The sequence below is a fragment of the Corvus brachyrhynchos genome, unplaced genomic scaffold (genome assembly GCF_000691975.1).
Source record: "Corvus brachyrhynchos isolate BGI_N302 unplaced genomic scaffold, ASM69197v1 scaffold59, whole genome shotgun sequence".
Classification (NCBI taxonomy): Eukaryota; Metazoa; Chordata; class Aves; order Passeriformes; family Corvidae; genus Corvus; species Corvus brachyrhynchos.
The window spans coordinates 7,344,628-7,354,823 of record NW_008246054.1 but is presented as its reverse complement, the minus strand read 5'-3'; the positions used below and the strand labels follow the sequence as shown (position 1 = coordinate 7,354,823).

At 49.1% G+C, this 10,196-nt stretch overlaps 1 long non-coding RNA gene across 1 annotated transcript in view; it reads right to left on the bottom strand.

The window, feature by feature from the left end:
• The window catches only part of LOC108449498, a 22,911-nt gene extending 20,972 nt beyond the window's left edge, over positions 1-1,939 (bottom strand). The window contains exon 1 of the long non-coding RNA XR_001865662.1: positions 1,679-1,939. This is a non-coding gene — a long non-coding RNA (uncharacterized LOC108449498). The remainder of the gene's footprint in view (positions 1-1,678) is intronic.
• Between the last annotated feature and the right edge of the window lie 8,257 nt (positions 1,940-10,196).

Sequence of the window (10,196 nt, the reverse complement as noted above, 5' to 3'; positions counted from 1 at the left end):
TGATCCCCACTTCAGCACTGCTCAGCACCACAGTGGCACACACAGGGGTGCAGGAAGCCTCTGGCCAAGGTATAATCCCAGTGCAGTGACATTTTTGAGTCGCTGGAGTTTTATAATCCACAGGCTGTGTGTGCATAGAGGTCTCCTCTGCTGAGGGTCTGCCCAGTGACCAGAAATCTCTTTCCAGTCTAAGAAAAGGTGCTGGGGCAGTTGGATCAGTGGAACATTATTCTGTGTTTCCAGCACTCTGGGAGACCTGGACTCCACTGGGATTTTAGCAAAATCACTGTTTTTCTATCCTCTCTCCAAAAAATGCAGGGATAGTGAACTGAGTTGTCCCTGACCCACAGTTCTAGGGATATGCGAAGAGCACCCAGGACTACAGGGTTTGTATCTCAGCATGGGGAGCACGATGAGGCTCTGTGAGAATCTCGATGCTCCTCAGTCAGGCAAAGACTCGTGGCAGATGTCCTGGATCCAGCAGGACATAAATCCCTCCAGCTGCCAAGAGATTTTGTCAATGCCCCTGGCCAAAGATTTCTTTCAGCCTTTTAATACTTTCTGCATAACGTTTCGTTCCCCTTCTTCCTCTCTCTGTCTCCTTTCTCTTTTTTTTATTCTCTTTTCCTGGAGCACCTTGATGTGCTCTCTGAATAGAGCTCCATGCAGCAAATGGCATCAGCAGACTGATAAATTAGCAATGGATTGGAGCCTCAGATTAGCTCAGGCCAGTAATTTAACCTGATACAGGAGATGTTTGCATTTGTTCTGCTCATGCACCAATAGATAGCAACTATGCTGGAAACCTGACACTTGTGGGCACTGCCCTCCCCATAAAGCACCCCTGTGGCAGCCCACAGTCGCTTCCCATTTGTCTCACCCCGGGCCATGCCGGGTGAGCCGGCTCTGGCTAAACCTTTTAGGAGGGGAGGGAATGGGAAATGAAATATTTACTTTTTGTTTTCTCTTGCTGGCGGTGAAAGGATATTGATGTGGTGTAGATGGAACATTAAAATCAGAATTATGCCGAGGAATAAAAAAAAAAAAACCAAAAGCCAGGCATAAATTAGCAAATAAATAAATTTGCTTCCTCCATGGCTGAGGGGAGTCTGCATTACGCCAGTGCCATATAACACACCCGGGATGTGTTTGGGAGCTGCTGGGCCATAAATCACAGGCGGCATTTAAACAGACAGGAGGAAAGGCCACATGGAGATGGATGGGTGTCCGAGGAGGGGACTGGCCGAGGGGCAGCCGTAAACACGTCAGGAGACGAGGCAGCCGGGGCAGGAGGGGGAAAGGGGATTTGAGGACTGAAGGCTGAGCGCTGAGGGCAGAGGTGAATGCTGGCAGGGTGAGGCAGGGGAGAAGCTGACCCCCAGTCCCATGGCTTTTCAGAAGTACAGGCTGAGGGATGGCAGTCCTGTTTTGCCACACTTCAAGATTTCTAAATTACCTCTATGTTTTTCCCACCTGTGAAACAGCAAGATGTTGTAGTATTCATTTTTCACTAAAAAGGTCAAATTTTCGATTCTGCTTTCTCCTTCTGACAAGAGCTGACCAGAAAAACCCAAGGCTTACATACTTTTACAGGATATCTTCATCCTATCTGAGGTGTTGATACAAAATTCTTTCTCTAAAATACTCTGCCACAAACTCTCAGTGATGAGGTTCATACCTTGTGCCAAACCAGGATGACAGTCTGTGATCTTGAGAGGTGCCAAATTCACCCCAAAGGGGAGAGGGGCCTTTTCTTCACCTCAGCCTCTGTGTGGGGCACAGAGATGTTGCCGTGACTCTGAGCACTGTAGGACTCCAGGGGCTCTGTTCAAGGAGCCCTCTTGACTTTAGCAGGATTATTTCAGGAACAATGTTGAGAAATCACTCTCAGCTTTCCACCCCCTGGATATCACAGTTCAAATGTGCCTGCAGCCAAGGGAGAAAGTCCTTGTGTGACGGCAGCTTTTTGCAATGTTTCACTGTGCTCTACAAACTGCCACTGAAAGGTTACTGATTTTTTTGGCATGGTCACCACACACTTTCTCACACTTCCAATAACAAGAGAACAACAAGGGCATTCGCTCTTTAGTGAAGTGCTGCAGTCATACTCTTTAGAAAGAGGGCCTGAAAAAAGGAGTGTGATTCAAGTCAGGCTTAGGATCAATAAACAGACTTAGGGTCAGGGCTGGAGTAAAACTGGGGGATGGAGAAGGCAGGAAAATCTCAAGGAGAAGGGATTCAAGGACAAGGACAGATGGTTCTTCAGAAGAAAAGTGAGGCCTTTTGGCAGAGCTGGTAGGTGGGTGGTGATGAAAAAGGCTCAGGACGGGGACAGCCAAAGTGCTCCAAGTCAGAACTGGAAGTGTTAATTCTGTTTGGAGGAAAGCTTAATCCTAGCAGCTGGCAGCCTGGAGTGTCTCAAACTCCAGCACAGCTCTTGGCTTTGAGGTTCCCTCCCGCAGGAACACAAGTCCCCTGCTGCAGAGGCAGATGCGCAGGAGCCTGTTCCAAGAGCAGGCGCTGTCAGGACAAGGCAGCCACCTTAGCAAGGGATGTGTCACAGCTTCAGAGGGCCCTGCCTCCCTGCACAGGGAAAGGCAGAACTGCTTCAGAGAGGGACTAATTCACCAGTAAAACATTAATTATCCTAATGACTCCATTCATTAACCTCTGAGGTGAGAGGAACTGGTCTCCCACTCCGGAGAATTTTAGCCCCTCCCAGCTTCAGCACTGGAGTCCCATTTCAGAAATATAGGTACATGAACCTGTTAAAAATGGGGCAATCTGGGGAGCAAATATCCCACAGGCAAGAGCACACACAGGGCTGAAATCCCCCACAGGCACCAATGCAACACTATTAATGTCAGCAGAACTTCTGCCTTCCCCAAACACTTCTGACTCCAGGTGTGAACATCAGGCTTGCTCTCCAGCAACTGTGCTTGTGATTCCCCAGTTGTACTCTACCAAAAAGAAAATCCCATCTTTTGGCCAGCAGAATATATGGATCAGTCCCACTGGGACTGCAAATCATATTCTGTTTAAGAGTTGGTCTGAAGAAAGGCTTAATTATGTGCACAAATATTGCTTTGGCAAGGAACCCATGCTGTGAAGGCAGTTCATGTGTATGAGCTGATCCTGCAGTTCCCCCTGTGTCTGTAAGGGCCTGCATCTGTCAGATAAATTAGCTGGGAAGATTAGAAATGCATGGAAACTCCTCTTCTTCAAAGAGGCTCTGGTCCTGCTCCTGCTTCTGACACTGGCTCCCAGCTCATCCCATCTCCTCTCTGCCTGGGTTTGCTTCCATGCAAACTGCTTTATGATCTATTAATTAGAAGTGCTGCATGGGAGCTAGCTGAAAACCAACATTATTTGTGGGATGGAGCCCACCTCTGCCCTTGGGAGACTCAATGGCTGCTTCTGAAGCCATGTGCTGATTAAATTCAACTTCATGGTGCGTTCAAGTCATTAACAAATGCAGTCTGCAGCTCCAGGGGTCTCTGTAAGGCATTTCCAGGTGGGGCTGATACTTCATACTTTACTCTGAGCTGCTCACATCTGTGTAGGAGCCTCTTCTAGGCTCTTCCAGTGCAGCAGAGTCTGTGTGATCTTTTCTTGTGCTTCAGCCTGGCCAGAGGAAATGAAGTGGAAGTCACCTTGCTGTGTGACCCCCACATTCCTTCCTGGAACTGATGTCACAGCAGTGTCTCCTGCACACTGTGTGTCCGTGTTACCTGTCGTCTCCTGGGCTGGATTCTTCCTCTGTTGAGTGCCAGGATCCCCTGCCATCTCCGCCTGCTTTGCTGGATTGCTGTCGAGTCACTGGAGCTATGACAAATCTCTCCTAAGTGCTGGATCTGAACTGGATTCATCCTGGATTTAAGATGCTTTCCAGAAGCCTTAGCAGAGCCATTCCAGAGTCTAATAATTTTATTTTTAAAAAGCTTTCAATTTCTTTTGACAGGGCTGGAGTGTTTAAAGATGGCAAAGTAAAGGAGATAAATAGATTATTGATCGGACAGGCTTGTAATTCCTTAGTGAATTGGATTTAGCTCCTTCACTGAGATCAGGTCTCTGCCATAAATCTCCCAAGGAATCAATAGGATGGAGAGTGCCTGGTGAGCAGGACTTTTGTTTGTTACCATGGCCACAGGAAGGGACTGGGAGCAAGTCTCCAATGGGTGTGGAGGGCAGGAACTTGGATCCACACGTTTCTGCTGAGGCAACCTTGGCCCAGGCTTATCCTCGTTGCACCAACACAGTAACTGCTCCCAGGGCAGCAGGGACCTGCACACGTGGCCTGTCTCTGCCATGTGGAGGCAATTCCAGGTGCAATCAGTGCTACCTGCAAGTTATCCTGGCAATAAAGGACAATTCAGCTGCGGGGGCTGGAGGTGGGAGTGTGACCTGTCTTCCTGGGGGCAGGAAAGCCAGGCAAAACAGGATGGAAAACTCCCGTCAGGTGCCCATGTTGTCCATTCCTTGTCACCTCCAGGCCCTTGTGTGCTCAAGTCCTGTCTGACTGCTCACTGGAGGCAGCTCCAGAGCCTTCCTGGCTGGGCTGGGCTGGGCAAGGATTCAAACCATGATTAGAAAGACAGTGGGAGCTGTCAGCAGTTAAAAATGCCAAAACCCCAAACTCCTATTAACTCCCCAATGTAGCAATAGTGCCAGGGAATAAAAACTGGCTGCTGGGAGAGTAAAAACTCTCTGCAGCTCTTCAGTCCCTCTCGGGGGTCTGTGTGTGCTCTGTGTCTGTACTTGGCACCAGCACAGCCTCCATGGCTCCTGAGAGCTTTGGGACACAAAGGACTTTGTTATTTGGAATGGCAGGAGTACACTTGGAGCCTGGGGTCCATTAGAGCCTTCATGGTCTCATGTCTTGATCTAGTTGGAGATCTGTGTCTGAAGATTTGTGGGTATCCAGATTGAGGGTGCATAAATGTCCAGTACACTGTGCTGGTGTGGAGGTCAGTCTGTCAGTGCTCCTGCTCTCTGTTCTCCACAGCTTCACCAGCAAATTCAGACTTTCCTAAAATCATTTATAATCGAGTTTATCAGCATTCAGATAAATGAACTTGAGCATGAACCTACAAGAATATATAAATTCAGACCTTCTGGACTTTTTTATTTTTCCAGTCAGGTGTACACTCCTCCAGTTCCCATCAACTCTGCTTTGCTCACACAGCTGAAGTCTTTGAGTTGTATGTGGCATTTCCCAGAAGTTCAGCCACTCTATAGAACCTCTGGAGCCTCAGGCCCCAACAAAGTGGCCTGGAGGGCTTCCAAAGCTGGGCTTAGTTGGGAGACTTCCAGTGCTTCCTGATTCCAACTGAGCTGGCAAGGGACAAAATAGCTTTTTTCACTCTATTTCATTCTCCTTCTGGTGCTGGCTACACCCCAAAAGGCAGAGACAATGAAAGGGAAAGGAGGAAGGAATCAGCTGCATCTTCTCAGTGCTCAGAAAAGGATCTGTGGGCCCTCAAGCTGGGATCCAGTATGGGGCATGTGGGAAAGGGATGATACCTACACACCTTGGTCACTTGTGGAAACTGGGGGGAATCTTATTTAGAGCCAGCGAGAAAAACTCGTTGGTTTCCCATCTTCCATGGAAAAGCAACATAAAAACTGGTGGTGGCTTTTTCTAGTTTAAAGAAAAAAAAATTCCCAGATATGTCATCGAGAACTCTTGAGGGGAGGGGGCAGAGGGGGTTCTGCTGAAAAAGTGCCTTGAAGTTTGAGTTGAACATTTTATAGACTGATTTTATTTTAGAACAACTGCAATCCAGGAAGAGATTTTGAGCCGAACAGATCTGTTTGCAAACTTTTTATCTCATCAGAAAATCCACAACCCATGAATCGCATTTTCCATTGTGAGGACTTTTCGAAAACATGAGCTGCTCGACCAAAACTCATTTTGTTTGACCATTCCCAGAAGCGAGTGATGCAGAAGGAGCTGAGCCACCTAGAGCTGCAAATCCAAAGCCAGTCCAATTTTGTCATTGTGTACAAATCACAGAGCTGTTGTGGGGTGTAATCCAAGCAGGCATCGCTCCCAGCCCTTTCAGCTCACCCAGCGGAAAGCCATGTTTGCATCCACCACATTCAGGCCTTGCTGAGGGGGCAGAGTCAGCATCAGTCAGGTTGCAAACTCTTTCTGACAGATCAGGTGAGACGGACTCTGGAGCTAGATGGTTCCCCTGTGGAGTTAGTCAGGGGTTACACAGTTATCCATGGCTCCAGGAAGCCCTTTCCTAGCCCAGATTCCCATATCAGCAGACACAAGGTGCACTGGGGACAATGCAGGAGCTGGCTGCCAGGGCTGGGGCCTGGGAGAAGCCAATGGGAAAGGTCTGGAAGGGCCAGCTGGGATCTCCTGCTGGCCCTGGGCAAGGGAGGTGCAGAGAGAGGTGGAGATGGCTTAAGGTGCACGTGAGTTGTGTGCTCTGGCACAAAACTGAGGTTTATTAACAGAAGGGGAACTGTTCCACCCTTCCAGGGCTAGTGGCCTTTTCTAAGTGACTGAAGGGGACAGAAGACTCCAAAGCAGGCTCTGGTGATCACCACAGTCTCTGTTTGAGCTCCACACCCGATGTCAGTGTGAGCTAGCTCTGGCACCTGGCTTTCACGTGTTCCTGCAGTGGGTGTCGCCTGTGGGTGATCAGAGGTTGGAATTTGCAGTGTGCAGGATGGTGCTGGTGGGGGAAATCTGTTCCCCACTTGGCAGAGGGGAGGCATGAAGCAACACAAATCCCTCTGTGCTCTCCTGAGTGCTTTGTAAACAGAGCTAAGAGCGGTGACAGGGAGAGCTGCCAGCCTGGCCTCCTTTCCCAGCTGGGATAAACCATTCCCAGTGCTCCATCTGAACCCCTGCACCAGCCAGCCCCACTATTAGCCCCCCTACCACTCCTCAGCATGGGAGCCAAAGCAAACCTTGCTAGTGAGACAGACTTCCCATGGCTGGAGCATTCCTGGCTCTCCAGAACTGCCATCCCTCCCCTCATTTACCACCTTCATTTGTCAGGCACCACCTGAACTCTTCCCAGGCTGCCTCTCCCTGGAGTTCCAGAGCTCGGAAAAGGTCACCTGTCTAACAGGGAGAGGTGCTGGAAATAAACTCAAGCGCTCTTCTGTTGCTATGGCCCAGCCCACTGCGGGGCTGGGGCAGCGTGATGCCAATCAATCCCAGCCCATCCCCTGGATTGAGTTTCCCGAAGAGACAAAATTGGTGGGTGGGTCGAGGGGTGGCTCAGAAGCCTAAGCTGCACCCCCTGGGTGGTGCCCGGGTCCAAGCTTCCTCCCCCTGTTCAGGAAAATTCTCTGTTCCTTGGTTGTTCGCTGGTTCTCTGTTATAATGCCCACCTCTTGGTTTCCCCGGTGGTTCTTGTTGAATTGTATCCTCCCCTGGCTTGTAACTCATTGGTTGTTTCCCCCTTTGCCCGGGTTTTCAAACCCCCATAAAACTGAGGGAAAAGCATCTTGGTGGGATCCCAGATTAAGATCATTGCCATGTTCTGGTTGCTGAACTTCTGACAATAAACCTGTTAGAAGCCAGACCAGAACCCTCTCTCTCTTCCTTTATCTCTGAGGCTCCTGCCGCATTTCCCTCTGCAAAGAAGCCAGCGAGCTCAGCCAGCAGCACCTTTCCTGATGCCGAAGTCACTTCTGCGACGCACAGAAGTAACGCAGCTGGACTCTCTCTGACCGAGGGCACATCAGAGCTCGTGCCTCGAGCACAGAACTGCGTTATTCTTCCTCTTTTCCAACATCCAGTGTGATGTGGGAAGATGAACCAGCTGCCAGGAACCCTCTTGCTACGTGAGGTGCTCTGCAGTGGTTTGTCCGGGCCATGCCTGTCTGCCACAGATCCTTGGCTGTTCCTGTTCCCAGGCTGTGCCTCTCCATGCTATGGATGCCTTATTTCTGCTTAGAAACAATAACCTGTGGGTGCATTTGAAACCCAAAGAGCCATGCAGATGTCCAGCTCATGTGAGATCTGGCCCATCCAGCACCACAGGTGTGCACATGGAAGGGAAAGGGGGCTCCAAGCTCTGTTCTTGCTGTGGAAGCTGAGAATGCTGAGCTGAGAGACTCCCTGTGCCAGGAAGTAGCAGCTCCCTGCCTGCACCAAGGGCAGCAAACCCAGCCTGAACTGTTATCTTCATGTGCTGTCAGAGCTCCAGGGACTATGACCTTGCTTTGAAAGGTATTTAATGTCTACAAGGAAGATACAGTCAAAACAATTCTCTTCCTCCAAAGTGAAACACAGCAGAAAAAGAAGTGAGGAGAAGGAGTGAGCAGAGGCTGGGCAGTTTTTCAGTGAGGCTGAGTTGCAGCTTTTTGCTATTTTGAGCCGATATCTGCTTGGGGCAGCTCTGGAAGCTGAGCTGGGCCCAGCTGCTCAGCTCTGGATGCTGAATCTGAGCCCCCACTGGCGATGGCATAACTGGAAAAGGATCAGGAGCCAGAGTTCCGAATGGATGTAGCTAGGCTGCTGATAGTTCTGGCATTCCCCCTCCCTCCTTACCAGGACATCCCATTTACTGTTTGCACAGTTCCTGTGTGACACTGGTACAAAGTCCGTCCTCTACAGCAGCTCTAGTGACAAGCCTTGCAGTGTCCAGGTGGCTTAGGAAAGGAATAGGACAAGGGAAAACCAGGAGTTAAGACAGGCCTGAGACATGGAAAGCAGCTGTCCAAAGATATCTGAAGCTTCTTTACAATGTTCTCCCCAAGATTCTTCCATTCCTTCCTCAGCAAAGGAGTTTGGACTTGTTTCCTCTTCTGTGTCCAGAACTGAGAAAAAATATTTTCACTTCTACCAAAGATGAAACTGCAAAATGTCCATGTCCACTTGACAAAATCAAGAAACTCAATACTTTTGTTAAAGAATTTAATTTTAAAACTTTTACTTTAAAATCTTTATTTTTTTGTTAAAGGTGGAACAACAGCATTTTGAACATTCAAATATTCCTTTGAAAAACTAATTAAAGTATTCCACTGTTAAATTTTAAAACAGACATAATAGGAGCAATGCTTTCCAGAAGAAGGGCAATATTTGTGGTCATCTACTTTGCAGTGGACCAAGAGAGTAGAAGCGAACACAACAGGGAAACTGAGGCACAGCAGAAGCCACACAATTTGTCAAAAAACCAGAGGAGTCACTTTAGAGCCACAGCTCAAATTCATGAGGACATAACTCCTGGAGCTGCTCTCTGTTGACTGGAACATGCCAAGGAGAAGCTGTTGCATCTGATGCAGGGCGTGACTTGTGTTCCAGGCTGTGGGAATAACCTCTGGATTTTAGCAGCTCTGCAGTGACCCGAGTCCCACAGGTTTGTCTGTCCCATCTAGCTCCGTTCCCCCAGCCCCAGCAGCTTGTGCCAGTGCGCTGGGATGAGACCCTCAGGCGCTGACTCGGGGAGGGGGAGCTGTTTGCCTGGGAATGGGAACGGGACCCACCCTTGTCAGGCCCTGGCAGCTCATTTCACCTGAATTTTTCAAATTGTTGTGCCCAGTCTGCCATTTACCAGGTTACACGCTGAGTTCTGCCCCATCCTATGATCATTCTGCTGTTCATGGAGATTGGAAGAGCTGGACACACCAAGATTTCAAAGATGGAAAGGAGTCTAATAGATCCATGAGTCCTTGACAGGTTTCCCTGAAGAGAATTTGGATTAAGAAGGAAGGGAAGAACTGGGGCTGCCTAGAGACCCAGAGATGTCCACACAAGCACCTTGAACAATGCACAGTCACAGACTGAGGTAGATGCACAGTCAAGACATCAAACTTCTTAGACCCACTTTCCACCTGTAACAGAGCCCCTGAGAGTGGCCAAAAGATGGAGTTCCCATCCCTCTATCCAAACTCAGTGTGCAGCTTGATGACCCATCTGGCTGCCATCCAGAATGGAGGTTTGGGGATTCCCATTCTGAGCCCTGAAGCCTTTTCTTCTACCTTTAAATAGAACGGGGCTTTGAGGGAAACTGGAACTGGAACAAAGTTCCTTCCCCACTGTGGGGCCAGCGGGGTCGATGAGGAAGCAGCTGAGGGTGAAATCAATTAATTAATTCATTACAGAGCTACTGCAGTCACAAAGATCTTTCAATTGTGCTTGCTGAGAGGTCCTCGTGAGAGATACATCTCATTTTCAGAGAGGTCCCCAAGGGGAGGGCATCGTCAGACAATTTCATTCCTGC